Source organism: Phasianus colchicus, chromosome 1 (genome assembly GCF_987193195.1).
Source record: "Phasianus colchicus chromosome 1, bPhaCol1.hap1.1, whole genome shotgun sequence".
NCBI lineage: Eukaryota > Metazoa > Chordata > Aves > Galliformes > Phasianidae > Phasianus > Phasianus colchicus.
In genome coordinates, this window is record NC_143436.1 from 77,435,902 (window position 1) to 77,457,977 (window position 22,076).

A 22,076-nucleotide genomic window follows, 5' to 3' on the forward strand; every position below is an offset into this window, starting at 1 on the left:
GGAAAACTACTGACGACCACCAGGTGGGGAGGAAGACATCGAGCCTTCATCCAATGACCACCAGAGGAAACTATTGTGCATGCACTAGGGGGAGGGACAGTATGTAAATGAATTCCCGGAAAAGTAATGAATACGTCAATAGGTCTTGGGAAATACTGCTGAATATGTGTGGGCTTGGCTTATAAATGTATTGAGATCCCACTCTCCCGTGTGCAAATTCAGAGGAACTATCCCCCTTGTACCCGACTTGGTGCCAAATGTTGAATAAAAACATACCTGCTTTATAACCTAACTCTGGGTTACAGAGTTTGATTCCACACGTCAGTACCAGGAAGAGATTGACAACTGCAGAAGCTAAACACTGGTTTTCAGTACAGGTAAGCATCTTTGAAGCTCCCCTCTTGTGCTTGAAAGGAAAGAAGCAAAGCTTATTTGACTGATCAGATGACCTTTAACTTTTATTATATTTGGAAGGAACAAGTGTCACTAGGTAGAATATATGAAGTTATTTGGTCTGTGTCTATCTATATTAAATTAATATTAAATTAACAACAGTGAATTTTATTCCTGCCCTTAAAACTTTACCTATGAAATATTCTTATCTTGAGATGTTTATTTTCATCATACAAAAATCAAATATCTTTTTATCAGTTTCATATTAACAATTGATTGAGGTGTAAATAGGTGAAAGTACCCATTTTTCTCTGTTTTTATTTTTCCTAGAGAAGATGTGTTTGCTATTGTTATTTTTACTGAAATAACAAGAATTACGACCACTGCTTCAACAGTTATTGAATTCAGACAGTTGCTACTGATACATTTTATGGGAATGCCTCTGCTTTCTGAAACAGGCTTCCACTTGATTAGATGATGAAGTAGAGATCTCATAATGATCTGACACAGCAAAAAATTCTGCCTATATAGAGGTGTATATAGGGGGGGAATTTTACATGAGTTACTATCAACAAAAACAAATCTTTTAGCACTGATTCTGGTACAGAGGGAAAAAAAAATACCAGCAGTTAAACAAACTGTTGTGCTTTTGTCATCTCCCCTGCCCCCAAGATTTAGCTTTCCTTCTTTTCAGTGTGAGCTGCACTCTGTCAGGCTTCATCCAATGAACAAACAGCACAGAGGCTGAGGCAGCATGCATAATGCCTTCAGGCATCTTAACTTTTATGGTATCTGCCACTTGGTGCACAATGTTTCCAATTTTCCTGCAGATAAGGATTCTAGTTGTATTGTTCCTTTGTAGTCCCTGCTTCAGTGGAGATAATCACTGGCTGTAGTTCTTACAGGAGCAGACGTCCTTCAGCTTGGCCTTTTCCTCACAGATTATTTCTGTGTGGAGTACACCCACTTTAACAGCTGCAGATTACTGCTTAAATAAATTATGAGTAAAGGCACTGTATAATTCTGAGTAAACCTATAATGTGCAGTGTTTTTTCCACTGTTACTTTATTTGAATCTGAGTAGGCCTGAAGCAGTTTTGACTGGCACACAGTAGTTCATTATCTCTTCCACTGCAACCCATGGCAACGTACAGCTTATAACATATGCTTGTTCTGAAGACCTAGGAATTTTTTACTATATCTGCAAATTTTCTTTGCAGCATGTGTGATATGCAAAGATCAGCTAATATAGTGTACCTGACAAGGTTGAGAAGATTAATTTCTTCTTTCTCCTACCAACTGATTGTCCTCTCAAAAGGTTCGCATGGGTGAGCACTGCTTGTAAACAGACTTACTATAGATAAGATTGCCTCTGATGAAACATTACTAAGCCAGGGAGTTATATTTGTGAACTTGAAAGATTAATTTGTCTGGGTAGAAGAAGAAATCCAACAGAATTTCTCATTCATTGGCACTTAACCAGAATGAGAAATTTTCAAAGTAGTATACATCCCCAAAAGAAGATGCTACAGTCACTTAAATTACATCAGCTGTCCAAACACTATTAGGAAGAGTATAACATGTGATGAAAGAGCATTCTGTAGCTAAAATGTTCTGTAATATTGTAGATTCTTGTGTTCAAAATTTCTGTATCAGCACTTTAGTTACTTCTAAATGAAAAGGTTCATGTGCTCTCAGGGCATAATAGAAATAGGTGGTATACACTTGTGCTCTGGATCCCCCTGCCTACTACCTTTTGGTTTGTTTCTGTTCCAGTACAATGCCAAAATCTGTGTAAACCACAAAAAAATCCTTCATGACGCAGAGTCCAGTTTCATGCTGCACATCTGTACCATGTTAACCTTGGTTAATCTTTACCAAAGAGCTTTATTTGGGGGTGCTATGGGCAAACTAAAGAAAGAAAAGAGAAAAAGGAAAAAATTCACTTCCATTTAGGCCAGAATTAACTTCTTGGTGGATCTGAGAAAAGTAATGGTGGAAAGTCATAGTATCACTGAATGGTTTGGGGAAGGGACCTTTAAGATCATCAAGTTCCAACCCCCCTGCTATAGGCAGGGATACCTCCCACTAGACCAGGTTACTCAAAACTCCATCCAGCTTGGCCTTGAATGCCTCCATGGTTGGAGCATCCACAACTTCAATGGGCAATCTGCTCCAGTGTTTCACTACTCTCACAGTAAAGAATTTCGTTCTAATATCTAGCCTAGATCTACCCTCATCCAGTTTAAAGCCAATTCCCTTTCTCCTGTTGCTACATGCACTTTTAAAAAGTCCCTGTCCAGCTTTCCTGTAGGTCCCCTTCAGGTACTGGAAGGCTGCTATGAGGTCTCCCTGGAGAGAAGAGCCCCAACTCTCTCAGCCTGTCCTTGTAGGGACCTTGCACTAAGCCTTGTTGAACTTCACGAGGTTGATATGGGCCCAGCTCTCAAGGTTGTCCAGGTAGCATCCCTGGATAACATCCCTTCCCTGGTGCGTCAACTGCACCACTCAGCTTAACATAATATGCAAATTTGCTGAGGGTGCACTCAGTCCCATATCACCTACAAAGACGTTAAATAGCACCAGTCTCAGTACCGATCCCTGAGGAATGCCACTTGTCACCGTCTCCCCTTGGACATTGAGCTGCTGACCTCAACTTTCTGAGTATGACCATCCTGCCAATTCCTTCTCCAGAAAGCAGTCCATTCATCAAATCCATTTTTCTCCAATTTTTCAACAAAGATGTAGTGCAGGACGGTGTCAGATGTCAGTGCCAGAATCTGAAAATAGCAATCCTACAAGACAGAGGATGTGTTAGTACCAAAGAATATCAGAGGCTGACAATTCCTGCTTCTACTTGCTGACCACCTGGCTGGCTAAAGCTTTCTAGAAGTAGAATTAGTCACATCTATCTTTTTGATTAAATAATTGCTTTTAAGGTGTACAGAGAGATGGCTAGGGCCTGGCCTGAGGTCATAGTAAATAACTGTCATGGTTTTGTGATTTTTGGTTTTCGGTATTCCACATCATAACATCATGTGGGGCACTGGGAGTTTAACTGTTAATGCTCAAGTTCTGGGTACCTGCTCGGAAAAGAAGAAGAACTGTGTTCCCCAGGGGACTTGCGATCACAGTGAGTCTCGAGATATAACTCCTGGCAAGGTCACCTGATGTGCTCTTCTTCGCCAGCTTTTTGTCGGTTCTCCTCCTGTCTCCCTGCTGCTCAACTGGACTGCGCATCTCACCTCAGCGTTGTGGTGAGGCCTATCCACCTTTCAGACATTCTCTCTCTCATTATATTTGATTTATTATCTTCAAATTTAATTATATTGTATTATGCTGTGTTATCTTGCATTCCGATAATATATTTAGTAAATTAGTTTGTTTCTCCTCAGATCATTGCCACTGTTTTTAATTATTTTGGGGTCCCCTGTTCCCTTTTTTCCGGAGGCACGGATCTGCGGATCCCTCCGTCCTGCTAGTCACGGAACCAGGCCGAACCAGCCCGTAAACTGTTGACATTCTTGGTGGAGAATGCAGGCAAAAGCTGCTTTTTAGCTTTTTAGAACGAATCTCTCTCTGCTCTCAGAGAGTTTCGTTGGGAAAGTTTATCTTTTTCACAGGTTCTCAGTGAAAACTTGACCTTGAAAGTCCAGGCAGACTGCCAGTATTCTGGGATATTTGTAAACTTTGAGCACTGCTATCTTGCTTCTGTAAAGAGAAAAAATGCTTTCTCTTCTAAAACTGCCTTTCAAGGGCCTGCATGCCATTGTTTTTTCTTTTTTAATGCTCAAAACATACTGGGCCTTAATTAAGTTTGCCACTTTGCTCTATGGAGCTATAGGTATATACAATTGATTGAAAACACTGATGGAAATATGTACGTGGTATCTGCATACAATGTGGCATACAACTCCAGAGGGAGCTGCTGATTTTACAGAAATTGGGATTTTTAAGCAGGTTCCCAGTCTCTCCTTTGAATCCTTTATGCAGTTTTTGAATGCTCACCTGATCACGTTGTCTATCTCCCTAAACATACTGTTCATCATTTCACTCATTATTTGTATTTGTCATATTTTGAGGAAACCTTCCCCAAAACCAGAGAATACTGAGTGGCACGGAGTATGGAGAGGCTTGGGAGAGACTTTAGAGAGATGGACATCTTCGGTGTCATGGAAGTTCACTCCTGAACACCTGAAAGACCCTGAGAGCTTAAACACATAGTTGAGACAGGAACGTTGCAGCTCAGGCAGATCTGAGAAGGCACAAATGATTTGGAACCTGGCTAATGCTTATCGGGTCTTATTCAGTAGTATCCCAGAGAGGGAGAGAGTTTGTGAAATTGAGAGAGAGTGTCTGAGAGCTGAAAGGGAGAGTCTCAGTGAGATAGTACAAACTGAGCGAGAGAGTCTCCAAGCTGAAAAGGAGAGTTTCCAGGAGAGACTCCAAGCAGAGAGGGAGAATCTCCAGGCTTAGCGAGAGAGTCTCCTGGTCGAGAGAAAAGACCTCTAATCTGAGAGAGATGCCCTCTGAATCGAGAGAGACTTCCTGCAATCCCAAAGAGAGAGTCTCCAAGGCGAGACAGAGAATCTCCAGGTTGAGAAAGAGAGCCTCCTAGCCAGGAGAGAGAATCTCAAAACCTGGCAAGAGTGTCTCCGAGCTGAGAAAGAAAGTCTCCAAGCTGAAGGGGAAAATCTAAGAGAAGAAATCTCCAATCTCAATGAGATGCCCTCCGAATCAAGAGAGACTCACTGCAATCCAAACTTGACACCCTCCAATCTGAACATGATATCCTCCAAACTGAGCGAGACACCCTCCAGTCTGAACTAAATACTCTCATGATTGAACAAGGCAGACTCCAAGCTGAGCTAGAGGGTGAAAGCATTGGAACTGACCAACCTGATCAACCACAGGAGGCACCACAATTGATGTCAGTTGCTCCTGTAAGAGGACGGAAAATGAAACGAATCTCAACTCCGTTAGAAGAGAAGAAAGAGGAGCAAAGAGGTCCAGAGGAGTGGCTCCGAGATCCAGGGGAAGCGCCCCTGAGTCCAGGGGAGGGACTCTCAGTAAGACCACGGTCACCAGTGCCTATGAGGGCAACAAGAAGTCCTGAAAGAGTAAGAGGTGAGCAAGATATTGTTACTATTGTTGATCAATCTCTGAAAATGAATGAAATTCGAAGTCTGAGAAAAGACTTCTCATGTCACCCAAATGAGCCTACTGTCACCTGGTTATTTCAAAGTTGGGACAATGGGGCCAACAGTGTGTGGCTAGATAGTAGAGAAGCTCGCCAACTGGGTGGCATTGCTAGGGACTCAGCCATTGACAGAGGCATTAGTACATGCCAGAACCAGGCCTTCACTCTCTGGAAGAGGATGTTGTTAGCTGTAAAAGAAAGATACTCCTTCAAAGATGATCTGATGCCTGAAAAAAGAAACAGACTGACATAGAAAAAGGCATCCATTACTTGAGAGAATATGCTGTGGTGGAAATGCTACATAACCCCGATTTCATTCCTGATGAGCCAGACCAAGAGCATGATCCTGAGAGAGTCAGGTGTAAACCAAACATGTGGCATATATTCAAAGACTGCACCAGAAAGGTACGTTAGTACATTTGCAACAAATTATGGCAGAGGGGAAAGAAGACCCCTTATAAGTGAACTGATTAACAAACTTCAAGACTTTGAGTTACATTTAAGCCCTCTACGAGCTTGTGTTTCAGCCATTGCAAAAATAGCTGAAAAGCTAAACAGAATGGAAAGCAAACAAGAAGATATAATAGACAAACTGTCAACCATGCCTAATGCTGATGGATTCATGGTGGTAACAGATACATCCAATGGGGATTAGAATTCCCAGAACAGCCTTCTGGAGGGGCTGATCAACTTGCTTTCCTCCCAGCCGGTGTCATCCAACGTCTCAGCTATCAAAAGAAGATGTCCTCCTGCTCAAGCAAGTGACAACAGTAAGACTACGTTGCGTTTTGCCTTGTGGCATTACCTATGTGACCATGGAGAAGATATGAAGAAGTGGCATAAACAACCTACTCCTGCACTTCAAGCATGGGTAAAAGAATTACAAGACAGATCAACTACCAAGGTGAACTTCTCCAAAAAGATAATTGCTCCAGTTGCTGCAGACAATGGAGGTAACAAATAGAGGGGCCCTGCCCCCAGCCAGAGGGGGAAAGGGATAGTAGAGTATATTGGATTGTGTGGATTAGATGGCCTGGCACATCAGAACCACAGAAATATAAGGCCCTGGTGGACACTGGTGCTCAGTGCACTCTAATGCCCTCGAGTCACCAAGGGACAAAATTGATTTATATTCATGGGGTGACGGGGCTGACTATGCTGGAGGCCGAAATCAGCCTCACTGGTAAAGACTGGCAAAAGCATCCTATTGTGACTGGCCCAGGGGCTCCATGTATACTTGGTATTGATTACCTCAGAAGGGGATACTTTAAGGATCCCAGAGGGTATCGATGGGTCTTTGGAATAGCTGCTGTAGATACAGAAGTTGTTAAGCAGTTGTCTGTTTTGCCTGGCCTATCAGAAGATCCACCTGTTGTGGGGTTGCTATGAGTAAAAGAGCAACAGGTACCGATTGCTACAAAAACGGTGCACAGACTGCAGTACTGCACCAACAGGGATTCCTTGCTCCCCATTCATAAGTTGATTTGTCAACTAGAGAGTCAGGGAGTGATCAGTAAAACTCACTCACCTTTTAACAGCCCCAGTGCGTAAAGCCAGTGGAGAATGGAGGCTGATGGTGGACTACCATGGCCTGGATGAAGTCACACCTCCATTGAGTGTGAATTGGAGTCAAAAGCATCCAGTATGAATTGGAGTCAAAAGCAGCCAAATGGTATGCCACCACTGACATTGCTAATGCCTTTTTCTCCATTCCTTTGGCCAAAGAATCTAGGCCACAGTTTGCTTTCACCTGGAGGGGCACTCAGTATACCTGGAATCATTTGCCCCAGGAGTGGAAACATAGCCCAACCATTTGCCATGGGTTGATCCAAGCTGCACTGGAACAGGGTAGTGCTCCTGAGCACTTACAGTACATTGATGACATCACTGTGTGGGGCAACACAGCAAAGGAAGTTTTTGAGAAAGGAGAACAAATAATCCCGATCCTTCTGCGTGCTGGTTTTGCTATTAAGCGAAGCAAAGTGAAAGAACCTGCCCAGGAAATTCAGTTCCTAGGTATAAAATGGCAAGATGGACGTCCAACAGATGTGATCAACAAAATCACTGCCATGTCTCCACCCACTAATAAGAAAGAGGCACAATCATTTCGGAGCGTAGTGGGTTTTTAGAGAATGCTTGTTCCAAACTACAGCCTCATTGTAAGCCTCCTTTATCAGGTGACATGGAAGAAGAATGATTTTGCATGGGGTCCTGAGCAGCAGCAGGCTTTTGAGCAGATTAAGCAAGAGATAGCCCATGCTGTGGCCCTGGGGCCAGTATGGATGGGACAGGATGTAAAGAACATCCTCTACACTGCTGCTGGAGAGAAAGGTTCCACTTGAAGTTTGTGGCAAAGAGCCTCAGGAGAGACCCAAGGCTGACCCATGGGATTCTGTAGTCAAGCATACAGGGGGTCGGAAGAGTGCTACATTCCAACTGAAAAGGAGATCTTAGCTGCGTATGAGGGGGTTCAGGCTGCTTCCGAAGTAGTCGGTACTGAAACACAGCTCCTTTTGGCACCTCGACTGCCAGTGCTGAACTGGATGTTCAAGGGAAAGGTTCCCTCCACCCATCATGCTACTGATGCCACTTAGAGTAAGTGGATGGCGTTGATTACGCAGTGTGCACGGATGGGGAACCTCAGCCATCCTGGGTTCCTAGAAGTGATCATGGACTGGCCTGAAGGCAAAAGTTTGGAATATTGACAGCAGAAGAGGTGTCACGTGCTAAAGAGGCCCCACCATACAATGAACTACCAGAAAATGAAAAGACGTATGCCCTGTTCACTGATGGATTGTGTCGTATTGTGGGGAACCATGGCAGATGGAAAGCTGCTGTGTGGAACCCCACACGACAAGTTGCAGTGGCCACTGAAGGGAAAGGGGAATCAAGCCAGTTTGCAGAGGTAAAGGCTGTCCAACTGGCCTTAGATGTTGCTGAACGGGAGAGGTGGCCAATGCTTTATCTTTACACTGACTCATGGATGGTAGCAAATGCTCTATGGGGGTGGTTACAGCAGTGGGAGCAAAATAACTGGCAAAGAAGGGGTAAACCTATTTGGGCTGCTAAACTGTGGAAAGATATTGCTGCCTGAATAAAGAATATGGTTGTAAAGGTGCGCCATGTAGATGCTCATGTGCCCAAGAGTCTGGTTACTGAAGAACAGCAAAATAACCATCAGGTAGATCGAGCTGCCAAAATTGAGGTGGCTCAAGTAGACCTGGACTGGCAGAACAAGGGTGAATTATTTCTAGGTCAGTGGGCCCATGAGACCTCCGGTCACCAAGGAAGAGATGCAACATACAAATGGGCTAGAGACCGAGGGGTGGACTTAACTGCGGATGCTATTGCACAGGTTATTCATGACTATGACACATGCGCCACAAACAAGCCAGGAGGATGAAACCTGTTTTGGGGGAAGGGCGATGGCAAAAGTATAAATATGGGGAAGCATGGCAGGTAGATTATATCACCTTGCCACGATCTTGCAGTGGTAAGCATTACGTGCTTACTATGGTAGAGGAAACCACTGGGTGGCTTGAAACATATGCAGTACCCCATGCTACCACCCGAAACACCATATTGGGTCTCGAGAAACAAGTCCTGTGGCGACATGGCACCCCAGAAAGAATTGAATCAGATAATGGGACTCATTTCAACAATTCTCTTGTAAATACTTGGGCCAAAGATCATGGCATTGAGCGGATTTATCATATCCCCTATCATGCACCAGCTTCTGGTAAAATTGAATGCTACAATGGGTTGTTAAAAACTATGTTAAAAGCAATAAGTGGCAGAACATTTAAGCACTGGGAGAAGCATTGGGCAGAAGCCACCTGGCTGGTCAATACTAGAGGATCTATCAATCATGATGGCCCTGCTAGCTCCCTACATACTGTCAAGGGAGATAAGGTCCCTGTAGTACATGTAAAGAACGTGTTTGGAAAAGCGGTTTGGGTCTTTCCAGCTTCTGGGAAGGGCAATCCTCTTCATGGAACTGTTTTTGCCCAGGGAACTGGGTCCACTTGGTGGGTGATTCAGAAAAATGGGGATGTTCAATGTATACCACAAGGGAATTTGTTGCTGGGGGAGTGCAGTCAGTAATTCCATGTGTATATATAGGGTTGTGTGTGTAAGTGTTTAATGTTTGGTAATTATATTTTGTTTGTATATATTAAGCATGATCCAGTGATGTAGAATAAGGGGTGGAATGCCATGGTTTTGTGATTTTTGGTTTTCGGTATTCCACATCATAACATCATGTGGGGCACTGGGAGTTTAACTGTTAATGCTCAAGTTCTGGGTACCTGCCCGGAAAAGAAGAAGAACTGTGTTCCCCAGGGGACTCTGTGGTCACAGAGAGGAAATATAACTCCTGGCAAGGTCACCTGATGCGCTCTTCATCCGCTCTTTTTCGTTGGCTCTCCCTCTGTCTCCCTGCTGCTCAACTGGACTGCGCATCTCACCTCAGAGTTGTGGTGAGGCCTATCCACCTTTCGGACATTTTCTCTCTCATTATATTTGATTTATTAGCTTCAATTCTAATTATATTGTATTATAGTGTGTTATCTTGCATTCCGATAATGTATTTAGTAAATTAGTTTGTTTCTCCTCAGATCATTGCTGCTGTTTTTAATTATTTTGGCGTCCCCTGTTCCCTTTTCCAGAGGCATGGATTTTGCAAAATCCCTCCGCCCGCTAGCCACAGAACTGGGCTGAAGCTGTCCGTAAACCGTTGACATGGTGTGATGCCCTGTCCTTGGAGACTTTCAAGGAAAGGCTGGATCAGGCTCCAGGCAACCTGTTCTAGCTGTGCATGTCTCTGTTCATTGCAAGGGAGTTGGACTAGATGACCTTCAAAGGTTCCTTCCAACTCAAACAATTCCATGATTCTATTTTCAAATTTCTTTATCAAAACAAAAAGCACAGCTGTGTATTCTTTCTTTTTCAGAGCCCCATGTTCAGCCTGTGTATCAAAATGTATCATTGCCATCACACCAGTCAGCACTGCACAGCACTGCCCCCCACGCTCTGCTTTCAGTCAACACAGCATTAATAGTGCACTGACTGCTTGGCTGTTGCTGAGCAATGGACAGGTGGCCAGGGCTGCTCTGCAGGAAGAGCCACCGCCTTTATAGTCCTGGGAGCCGCATAGGATGGGCCACATTGCCTGCCATGCTGGGCGTCATGCAGCCCACAGATTGCACATGCTTGCCTTAGCTCCTTTAAGCAGCACCTTCAAACATAAATGAGTCATTCAGATCTAGTCATTTGATTATAACCATCTTTCATTTGACAAATATTTTATGAAACATTTTCTTGCATAACATGTTACAATTAATGGCCTGGTGTGCTGTAAGTTCTGTAAAATGATTCATCTTTCTTTCATTAGTGCAGTATTTTAAGAGACGTAAATTGTGTATGAGATACCTATTCTGTCCATTTAGCACTTACATGCTACTTGTTTGGTTTTTTTTCCACAGAAAGATTCAGTGTTACACTCTGATGTCCCTCCCAGCTTCTAAGGTCCCAAAAGTATTAGCATTTCTATGTTGATAAGAAAATAAAACATCTCCCAGAGGAAGAATCTTTCAGGAATTAAGTTCAAGGAAGATTTTAGTTCCCTCTAAAATTAAAATAATGCACACAAACTAAAGAGGCTGCATGAACAATCAAAATGGATTAAAAAAGGATCTGACCCTAAATCTGTCAGTTATACATAAATGGCTAGCAGCAATTCTTTGTATAGAACAAGAACAGTTCAACTACATTTTAAGTAACCTTTCTGACTGTCAACAAGCAGAATTGTAAATCTATTTTCAAAGAAGAAACAAGTACATACAAGAAATCCAGTAGATTAATATATCCCTACCATCTCAATTTTCTTACAAATATTGGGCAGACTAATTTCTAAAATGACTATTCTGGAGGTATTGATATTCAAATTACATGCATTGTATAGAGTTATTCCAAAGAAAAACTGATGGACATGGTATACAGGAATATAAACAGACATTTTTCAATTCACATTCCCATAATGCTTAAAATATAGCCCATGGATAACTAGTGCTCTACTAGATGCAAACTGTTAACTCTATTCATTTTTTTGCTCTACTTGATGGAAAGAAACTAAAATTAAACATATCTTCTACTCATACTATACACAGGAGTAACAGATGGTCTACTATACTTACAGGAGGTAGGAGGGAGAAAAGATCCCCAGATTATCTTTCTGTTGGGAATCCATCTAGAAGTAAAGAGAAAAAAAAAAAAAAAGAAAAAAAAAAGAAAAAGAGAGAAAAAAGGGGAGAAATAGAGAAGAGAGAGTACAAAGGAGAAGGGGAGAAGAGAGAATGAATTCTTAAATATCTTCAGCACCTCTCATCTTTTGTTTTTTCATCTTGCTGAATTTACAACTAAGATAATTATCAGCTGTTACACTGTTACATTACTGAGAGCTCAATTGATAAGTATAATGGAGTTCCTCATCCTTAAAAACAGTTTTCTGGTTGAAAGCAACCTGTGTTTCTGTGAATTTAGGTACATTCAGACTCCATTTAAAAGCCTTAATCTTCAGATTTTGTAAAGGCATTCCACTTAGTACACTTACCTTTGTAAGATGCTCTCCCATTCCATTAGGGACCTCAAGTTCCTTTTCACTATCAATTTTATTACCCAACAAAAGCACAGGTATAATCTCACCAGTTGTCTCCTGTAGACTGAAGAATAAATACCAAATGAAGTGTTTTCTTTAAAAAAATGCAGATCAAGAAGATAAGAACAGACATATGTCACAATACAGTAAGAAATTCAAGACATCATACATCAACGAAGTATGTGCTGCTGTACTTAACAAGTACATAAAGAATTAAAGTTGGATAAAAGTCATTAACTAGACAGACTGCAATTTTGTATTTCTTAATAATAGCCCATGACAGAATCCTATTAGACTCTATCAATGATACAGAGAAAACTACCATGCTATACAGGTTTTGACATCGTTTCTTAATAGCCACTGCTTTTCTAATTACACAAAAAGGAAGCTAATGACAAAATCTGGGCACTACTGTCCAAAAATAAATTACATAACGTAGTGGAGAGATATACAGAAGAGGCACAAAAATATGTGGAATAGGCACAAATCAAAACTCCTGAAAATAGTTAGAATAATTGTAATGAATATATTCATAAAGTGGTCCGAATACTACAGCAGAAAGTGGAATTAGCTAATGTCTTCAACTTTGCTCTAGCTTGTGCTAAACAAAATTGGTCAGTTTTATAGTAAGTTTTGAAAAACACTAAGTTTTTGGCTGCAAAATTTGATTTTTTAAAAAAATCAAAAACGGAATTCTTCTCTAGCTTTTATCATACTGAATTACAATAACCATTGATTTGTTAAGATCATCTACAGAATTATGCCTCTTTCTTACAAAATGCATTTTATTACTCTTTCTTCAGTATAGCTAGTCAAATACAACTGCTTAAGCAATTGCTTAATTTCAGCTTGTAAAAACACCCACTGGCCATTACAGAAAACAGTTTATTATGCTAGAACACACAATAAAATAGGTCTAAATGATCTTGGCAAACCAATTTGTTCCCTATTTTTTCAGTAGCAATACCCTGAAATAGTGAACAAATAGCCACATTTTATTCTCTCTAGTGACTCAGTCCTTAATAGCAGCAGCCCCAGCTTTATTTTTACTTTCTCCAGTGGCCACAAGCAAATTCAGCCTCTCACACTCTCATTATGTTGTCCATGAGACACAAACATACACTGATCAAAAAGAAAGAGAACTAACAGAAGGCACTCTGTTGTATGGAATATGACATTTATTCATTTCGGTCAAAGAATGATCCCCAGGAAAAAAAACTACCATGAACAGCTTTTATAGAACTGAATGTATATAAGTTTATAGTCTTTTTTCCATCAAACTATTCACGACTGTCTTCACTGAGCCAAAGAACCTCCCAGTGTTAGTGGTGATCCAGTGGGAGTAGTCAGCTTTGTAAGAAAGCGAAGGAGTCGAGTTCCCCCAACCTCATTTTAAAACCTTAAAAACTGTAATTATTTTCACATACGGTTTCTGAAAACAGCTTTTCTGATAACTTATTGATAAAAAATTGCTAACAAAAATGTAATTGTTACAGCACAAGAAACAGGCTGTTTTCTATGTTATGTCCTACTAACCTTTCCTATCTCAAGGAAGTCAGAAAATAGTACAATACAGTTTAGTCTTAAAGTTATGTCACGTTACCTCAATGCTTATCAGATACTGCTTGACAGAAGTGAATGTGTCTTCTGCTATTGTATCATAGATCACAATGACACCATCAGCTTCTCTGAAAAACTGCTTAGTAATACTTCAGTACCCACAAGTATGAATTTGTTTATAGATCTTTTCAGAAGTAATAGCAATGTGACAAAAACTTTTGTAGTAATCCACTCCCAGCTACACCAAAAGGATGCTGGCATACAGTTTCTTCTAATCATCTGCTCTTAATAAAGGTTAAACCCCATCAATTTTGTTTACATATTAATTACAAAATTCCGTAAACTGGAAAAGTGTGATACTGTTCTTCACTGCAGATCCTGCTTGAAAATTGATGTATTTCATGAATTGTAGTTAGCATTCTTTCTGAATAATCAGCCTCCTTTTCATATTCAGAAGATTCATGGAGACTACTACAAATGACTGCAACAGTAAGTAAGGCAGTTATTTGCAAAAAATACTTTGGAGAAGAAGTGTTTGGAAAAGTACTTTCTACTTCATTCTGTAGTCATCTGAATAATCAGCTGCACATCTAACTTTTTCTTATTCACTTTCACTTTAAGAATGGAATAACAATTTCCACCTCACCGAGTGCTCTGCCTAAAGTTAGCTAGATTTCTGCTTCCAAGTTTCCTGTAGAAAACTCATCACAGTAACCCTTGCTTTCAGTATAAGAAAACCATATAATGGTTGTATGATACTAAATTTCTAAGAGTTCTGCTATGAATCTCTTGGCAATATTTCAGTTTTCAGCTGAGTTATCACTCAGCACCAAATCAGCACATCACTGATGCCAGAATCTAAATGGTTAATTCACTGGCTTTCTTAGGAATATTCCTATATTTGATCCTCTCATCAAAAGCAGTATTAGGTACATGCATACTGATCTTTAAACAGATAATTCAAGGAAATAAAACTTTAGATTGTGTCTCACCATTCCTCGCCAACAATGTCCCAGAGTTGTAGAGCTACCTAGGTATTATCTTCCTGTGATGGCTTTCACATTTTAATCTACACCTGTGACAGAAATACACAGTAGTTTGTCTCTTCATATGCTTTGAGAACTTGATCCAGCAAACAGCAACAATTCTAGAAAGGCTATCAGATAGATAACACATTAAAAATTATGTTTGCTATCTCTATCATGTTGGAAACATCCAAATAATTTTTGTCAGGACGGTATCTCTGATAAAGCAGATTTTATTCGCGATTGCAATGGCGGGTGTCCCGCAAGCAGGAGCGCACCTATGGACACAAGATGACCATCTTTATACCCTGTCTTCTCCCCTTTGCCTCCCCCCTCTCCCCTGTTTCCCCACTGGCTGGGTACTCCAGATTCACAATCTTATCAGGAGGTTTTACATTTATTAATGAATTGTTTGTTTGTTATCTGGCGCTTCCTTGGCATACCATGACTTGTTCTCTGGTTTGATCTCCTGCAGGATCTTCTTGCAATGTGTGTGACAAAATATACATATATACACCTATATACAGAGCGTGCATTCCTGGGAAGGTTTGTCTAGAGGACATAGTTCTAGAGAACTATGACAACGGAGTTCATGAAATAAAAAAATATTATCCAATTCTAATGCAGAAACAACATTTGATTCCCACAATTCCCCCCCTTTTCTTTTTTTATACACTGTTGATTTCTGCAATTTTTTTTTTAAGTTTCCCTTTTATAGACATCTCCCTCTTCTCCACTTTCTTTATCTCCCATCTCCTCTAATACCATCATTTTATCCAAATGTTGTGACTCCATTGGTGTTTGCTTCAGTAGTGCTGTCTTGATCAATCACTGTACCAGTCCCCTCACACACGGAATAACCCAGCAACCAATGGCTATCAGGCCTCCTGCTACTACTATGAAGGAAGTAAACGTGGGTACAATCACCCCTTTCCATTCACCAAACCGGGACTCCAACCATCCAGTGATAGAAGTATCTATTCCTGATTTTTCTGCCAGTTCATTGGTAAGGGTGGTAAGCCCTTGCAATGCCTTAGTTATTGTGTCACCTGGAGCTGTGTTATTGGGTTGAAGGTGCAACAACAGGTACCCAGCATTACACATACACCCCCCCCCCCTTTTTTTTTCCAGCTTGTATCATATCTTAGGAGATCTTATTTTCCCAGGCCATCCTACTTATGGCATTTAACTGTTCTGCAATTCCCTTTATTGCACTCTTTTGTATAATTTGTAAATCTCCACTGGTTATAACAAATGTAGTTAATCCAATCTACATTCTTGTTGATCATCACCCATCAGGACAGTGACTCAAACCCTGCAACAATTTGATTTCTCGCCTTAAAATCATCAGGGACAACAAAAAGTGAAAAGTTTAATCCTTAGCTTGCCCACATACCAAACAATTACTGATATAAGTATACTTTGCAATGATGTTTTTCACAAGAGATATAAAAGCATTTATATCAAATGCTGCACTTAATCAAATTAACATTTCTAACAATTATAAGAGCCCATATTACTGTCTTTGGATTCACAATTTTAAGGGTCCAGCTGACTTCAGTTCCCATTGTATTTGACGGACCTTCTTAACTCTAGTATGATGTATACACAATGCTTATTCTTTAATTTTTACTGCTGTGCGGGATGTTAGCAGCACCTGGAACAGACTTATCCACCTTGATTCCAGGGGTGAATGTGAAAGACATCTGCTATATACATATAATCTCATGTTAAAATATTATGTATCAAGCCGTCAAGGTCTTGGGCTCTAGTTCCTAGAACCAGTTTCTCTATTTCCTGAAGCTGTTCTTGTAAACTTATCACATGCTCAGTATTTCATCCCTACCTGGGTAGAGGTCCTGTTTCTACAACATAAGGCCTTTTGTACAATATTTTGAAAGACTTAACCCCACTTTGGCTCTAGGTTTCATTCTGCTCCTAAGGAGAGCCAAAGGCAACAACTTTGGCTAGGATAGTCCAGCTTCCTGGCCCAGTTTTACAACCTGTGATTTAATTAGATAGTTCATCTTTTTCACTTGACCACTCGCCTGTGGTCTGTGTGATATGTGCAATTGCCAATTTATTCCCAATGCTTACTGATCTGTTGGACAATCTCTGCAATAAAGTGAGTTCCCTTGTTGAAGGGTATTGCTGCAGGACCCCCAAACCTTGGTATAATCTCCTGCAGCAATACCGTGGTTATTTCTTTGGCTTGATTGGTCCTGCAAGGGAATGCTTCTGGCCACCCTGAAAAGGGTATTTGTTAGAACTAGCATATACAAAAACCCTCCTTTTTCCTGGCAGTTCTGAAAAAAATCAATTTGCAATTGTTGTCCTAAAAGATTCCCTTTCCCCAACAAGCCCCACTTGTACCCTGTTCCTGGTACTAGGACTGTACAGTTACTTTCTGATGTCTGTACCCCCATATGTTTTATTATGTTCTCTTAGAACCAATTTCTGTAAAGTAATAAAGGGCACAACAATGTGTCCATCTGGGTATGTACTCACCTGTCAGCTTGCTCTCTTCCCTTTTAAATCACCAAATTCCTATCCTCCCTACAATATCTTATAGGTTCTGATTAAGGTTCAGATATTTTAAGTTTACCGTCTGGAATTAAAGCCAGTTCACCAATTTCTTTTCCTTCAGCTGCCTGTTTTGCCACCTGATCCACCATCATATTCCCAGTTTCCTGTACAGTGTCACTCTTCTGATGTCCTTTACAATGTATAACAGCCATGCTGCTCTTTGGTAGATTTACATCATGTGAATTTGTTTTCCATGTGTGTAAGAAAACCTCGCTCTTTCTAGATGGTACCATGAGTGGGTACCACCCCAAAAGCATATTTAGCATCTGTCCATATATTTAAGGTTCTTGTCAAGGCAGTTATTTCAGCCTTCTGAGCAGAAGTCCCCACAGGTAATGGTTTAGCTTCATTTACCTTGTCAGTAGCAGTTACTGCACGTCCTGCCTTACAGTTTCCTTGTCTCACAAAGCTGCTTCTGTCAGTGAATCCAGGAATCCTCAGCGTTGTCCAACGGTTCCTCCTGTAGGTCTGACCAACTGGCATAAACAGTCTCCATGCAGTGCACACTGCTGGCTTGGAGGTAGCTCTGCGTTGGTGTTCTGGGTGTTCAGCAAACTGCTTCCTTCTCTTTGATCAGTTGTGCTTTCTGTTGAGAAACTTGATAGCCGTTTAAATCAAGAAATTCAGCAAACTCACAGTCCACTGTACACAGTCCTCCTTTGTTACTGTAGTATCCATATACTGCAGTAGAGTTCCACTGTGAGATGGAGGAACCCAAATCTCAGGCTCACAAGTTGACCAGTTCTCAAAAATCACTGGGCTGTTCTCACAACCCTGCGTAACACTGTCCGGGTTAGCTGAGTTTGTTTTTTTTTTTTTTCTTATTTATTTACTATTATTTTGTTTTAATTATTTTTTTTTTTTTTCCTTCTTCCCTTATTGGAGTTTTCCTATTCAAAGGCAAATAATTTTAGACTTTCTTTGGCAAAACCAGGCAGAAAAAAAAAAAAAAAAAAAAAAGAGGTGTACTTCAAATCCAGAACGGTAAACCCCACCTACTTATTCCTTAACTTGGTTAATAAAGATATACACCATGGGCTGTATATATTCAACATTTCTAACAATTGCCCTCAAATCTTGTACCAAACTATAGTTCTTGCCATCCAATTTTTCATTTGCAAGATCAGGGTGTTCTATTTAGGTTTCTATCCAATTAATAATCCAAAATTTGAAAAGTTATTTATTGTTTCTTTTATTCTCCTACAGTCTTGTATCCTTAAAGGGCACTGCTTTACCCTTGTTGGGCTGGCTCCCGTCTTTAACTTAACTTTTATTGGGCTGAATTTTTGGCTCTGCCAGGCATTCCCGATGCCTGCAATCCTGTGTATACCTGATTTAGGATATATCTAACTTCTGGGGGTACAACACTGCTTTTCCCAGTTTGTGTTAAAGCCAGACTTAAAATTTTCTCTACTGAATTTAATCTCTACATTCAACTGTTCTAATACATCATGCCCGAGTAACGGTTTTGGAGAACCTGGCATGTACAAGAGTTTATATATTCCTACTTGTTCTCCTAACTTGTATTTAATTGGTCCCCAAAAAGTAAACTTCTCTTGCCAGAGCTCCTACAACTATTACAAAAATCATCTACGGGTAATAATTCTTGATGTAGCACAGAGTAAGAGGCACCCATATCAGAAAATAAACCCTTTACCCTGCTTCCCCAGCTGCTTTCCGTCCAGCGGGGGTGGAACTCTCCCCGAGCCCTTCCAGGCTCCCCCTTACCTCTTCTTCTAGGTAAGGACATCCCTGTTACACCTTGCTCAACTTTGCCTTCCTCAGCCTGTGTTTTCCAAACCCTTTCCACTTTTCATACTTTCATCATTACTGAAATATAATGTTAGTAATTTCTGTTTCACCCCCTCCCCTCCCCAGGCTTACAGTGCTTACACTGGGATGTCGGGTTTCCCGAGATCTCTGCAGATGACGGCTATTCTCACTTTCAATGTCCCGTCCCATTCCCATTCACAAGTCACACACCCTGCAGTTACAGCGGGAGGCTCCGGCCCCCAGCTCTCTCTCTCACTCCGAGGTGTTCTTACAAGCCGCGGTGGGGGGGAGTAGTGCGGGGGATGTGTTCTCAACGACCCAAACTCTAATGTCTCAAACTCACTGTTTTTCCTTAACCTTTTTGCCGTTGTTTTTGTTTGTTTGTTTGTTTGCTTGCTTTTCCACAATTCCACTATTTGTACACCCTCAATTACATTTCCATATACCATTACCAATTGCACATCCATACCATTACCAATTGCACATCCATATACCATTACCAATTGCATATCCATATACCATTACCAATTGCACCATTAACAATTGCACTTCCATATATCATCAAGACAGTTTCTCCCACTGCCTTCCAAATCCACAAATCAAACAATACAGTTCTTCAACTTCCACAAACACCCAGCACTTGGTCTTGTGATTAGGGCACTCAATTATAAAATTGGTCCCATTACTCCATTTATGTTCCTGATTTCTTATTCAATATTCCCCCTGGCTCACCAGCAGTGTTTCTCCAGTGAGCAAAAATACAACCCAGGGGGTCTTCCCGGTATCACTTTAGACACCCTTTGTGCCACAACAGCCTCGTACATGACATAGCATAGCATAGCACAGCATAGCACAGCACAGCATAGCACAGCACAACACAACACTTTCACAACATAAACATTTAACAATCACAAAGACAATGACAATAATCAGTACAATTTATCCTCAGGATCCTTCCTCTCTCTGCCTCCTTCCAGGGCCCAACCTGCCCTCTGTATTCATTTTCCACACTTGCATAGCTGCCCACCTAATCATACCTCTTTCCTCTCCAGTAAACAACATACCCAATAATAGACATCATTTCCATCCATGAGTAGAAATTTGGCTCCAGAAATTGATCTAATTGCTCTGCTACTCCTATAGGATCCTCAGTTAAGAATTTCTTTTCCTTCTTAAAATTCCTTACTTCTCCGCTAGTGAGTGGGGGATTTACATAGCCTATTTCCCCTTGTCCCAGTGGAACCTCCCGTAAAGGATACATGAGAGCATTAGTATGGTTAGTTTTAGGGAAGGGGAAATTTTCAGTATCTCTTTTACATTGTTCTAATTCTTTCCTGAGCCCAGCATGCCTTCCTTCCTGTAGAGTAACCCCATTTGCTTCCCCATTTTCTCCTTCTGAGCCTACAACTATTGCCCCTGGTGCTACATTGGGGTTATATGGGGGAGGTAGATTCTTTAAAGGATCCCATTGATTAGTTCTCTTTTCTAGTTCCTCCCCCCCTGGTCCGGACCTTTCCTTACTAGTAACAGACTGGCTTCTTGAATCCAACAAGCAGCGTAGTCTGATTCCTCCTTTGAAAAGGGGGTTTTATTCTTTACATATGAATTCAGAATCTGACACACCAAATCTTCGTCAGATCCATATTCTGGCCAGAATATTGATTTTCCCTGTATTGGCTCTCTAGGCCATGTTTGTATACAATATTTAAGCATTTTTTTTCTTATCCTTGCACCTGGTCTTGGGATCATTTTTCCAATTCTGAAACATTTTTCCCAAGGGGCTATCTTTAGGCACGACTTTGGAAACCTTTTTCCCCTGTCCTTGGGAGCTCCTATTCCCCATCCCTCCGGAATGCTACTGTGAACTACCCAGCCCACAGGTTACCACACTCCGATTCTCGGATTTAGGGCCAATCCCTCCGGAGCACCTCGCTCCGATTCTCGGATTAATAGGGGTGTACTGCTGGCATTTCGTCAAGTGTCCAGGGTACCGCACACCAACAGCTCTCTCCCGAAACTCTTCCTTTTACCAACACAGCCGCTTCGTCCGTCTCTGGCCGTGCCCCTCGCGGGACAACAGAACCGCAAATCGGGACTCAGCACTCGCTTCGCACTAAAAGTGCGTCTCAGTCACACACACTCACTCGAGTCTCCACCGACCCCCAAGGTAAGAATCAAACTCCCTTACCTTGGTCCGTGCACGAAGTTACCGGCTCTCCAGGGGTCAATACCCGTGCCCACCTGCCCCGTGGCTTTCACAGAGCCCGTCCTTTATGTAACAGTCTCGGTTTCTTATCGGCCATCCCAAGGAGTCACCTCACTACCCAGACAGGACCGCTGAAATCAGCGGGGTGCACCTATCCTGTCCAGGGCAGTAGGAAGACCTCCAAAGAGGCGATAATAATCCCGGACGAGCCCCCAAATTGTTGGAAACATCCAAATAATTTTTGTCAGGACGGTATCTCTGATAAAGCAGATTTTATTCGCGATTGCAATGGCGGGCGTCCCGCAAGCAGGAGCGCGCCTATGGACACAAGATGACCGTCTTTATACCCTGTCTTCTCCCCTTTGCCTCCCCCCTCTCCCCTGTTTCCCCACTGGCTGGGTACTCCAGATTCACAATCTTATCAGGAGGTTTTATATTTATTAATGAATTGTTTGTTTGTTATCTGGTGTTAGTCCTGTTGTCTCCAAGATGTCTGTTCCTATTCATATGGTGATTGTCTCCGAAGTCTTCGTTAAACAAAGAGCACCGGGGGGGGGGGGGGGGGGGGGGGGCGGGGGGGCGATGATGCCAGGCCTTCAGATGTCTCTTCAGGCGCTTCCTCGGGCATGCCATGCCTTGTTCTCTGGTTTGATCTCCTGCAGGATCTTATTGCAATGTG

The 22,076-nt window shown here is 41.7% G+C and overlaps 1 protein-coding gene and 1 long non-coding RNA gene across 4 annotated transcripts in view; one reads left to right on the top strand and one right to left on the bottom strand.

Moving 5' to 3' along the window:
* The window catches only part of LOC116231802 (uncharacterized), a 32,785-nt gene extending 11,638 nt beyond the window's left edge, over positions 1-21,147 (bottom strand). The window contains exons 1-5 of one of the 3 annotated variants that reach the window (XR_016470109.1): positions 19,312-21,147; positions 14,800-14,882; positions 12,203-12,311; positions 11,787-11,839; positions 2,991-3,187 (exon numbers count right to left, since the gene is read on the bottom strand). This is a non-coding gene — a long non-coding RNA (uncharacterized LOC116231802). Of the gene's footprint in view, positions 1-2,990; positions 3,188-11,786; positions 11,840-12,202; positions 12,312-14,799; positions 14,883-17,772; positions 18,219-19,311 lie in introns of those variants that run through there. The other 2 variants (XR_016470115.1, XR_016470114.1) reach the window with 2 other exon arrangements.
* Positions 21,148-21,280: 133 nt separating this feature from the next.
* LOC149919753 (protein mono-ADP-ribosyltransferase PARP11-like) overlaps positions 21,281-22,076 on the top strand; it is a 60,205-nt gene continuing 59,409 nt past the window's right edge. Inside the window, exon 1 of the mRNA XM_090148215.1 lies at positions 21,281-21,358. The gene's annotated coding sequence lies outside the window, so the exon portion shown is untranslated. The remainder of the gene's footprint in view (positions 21,359-22,076) is intronic.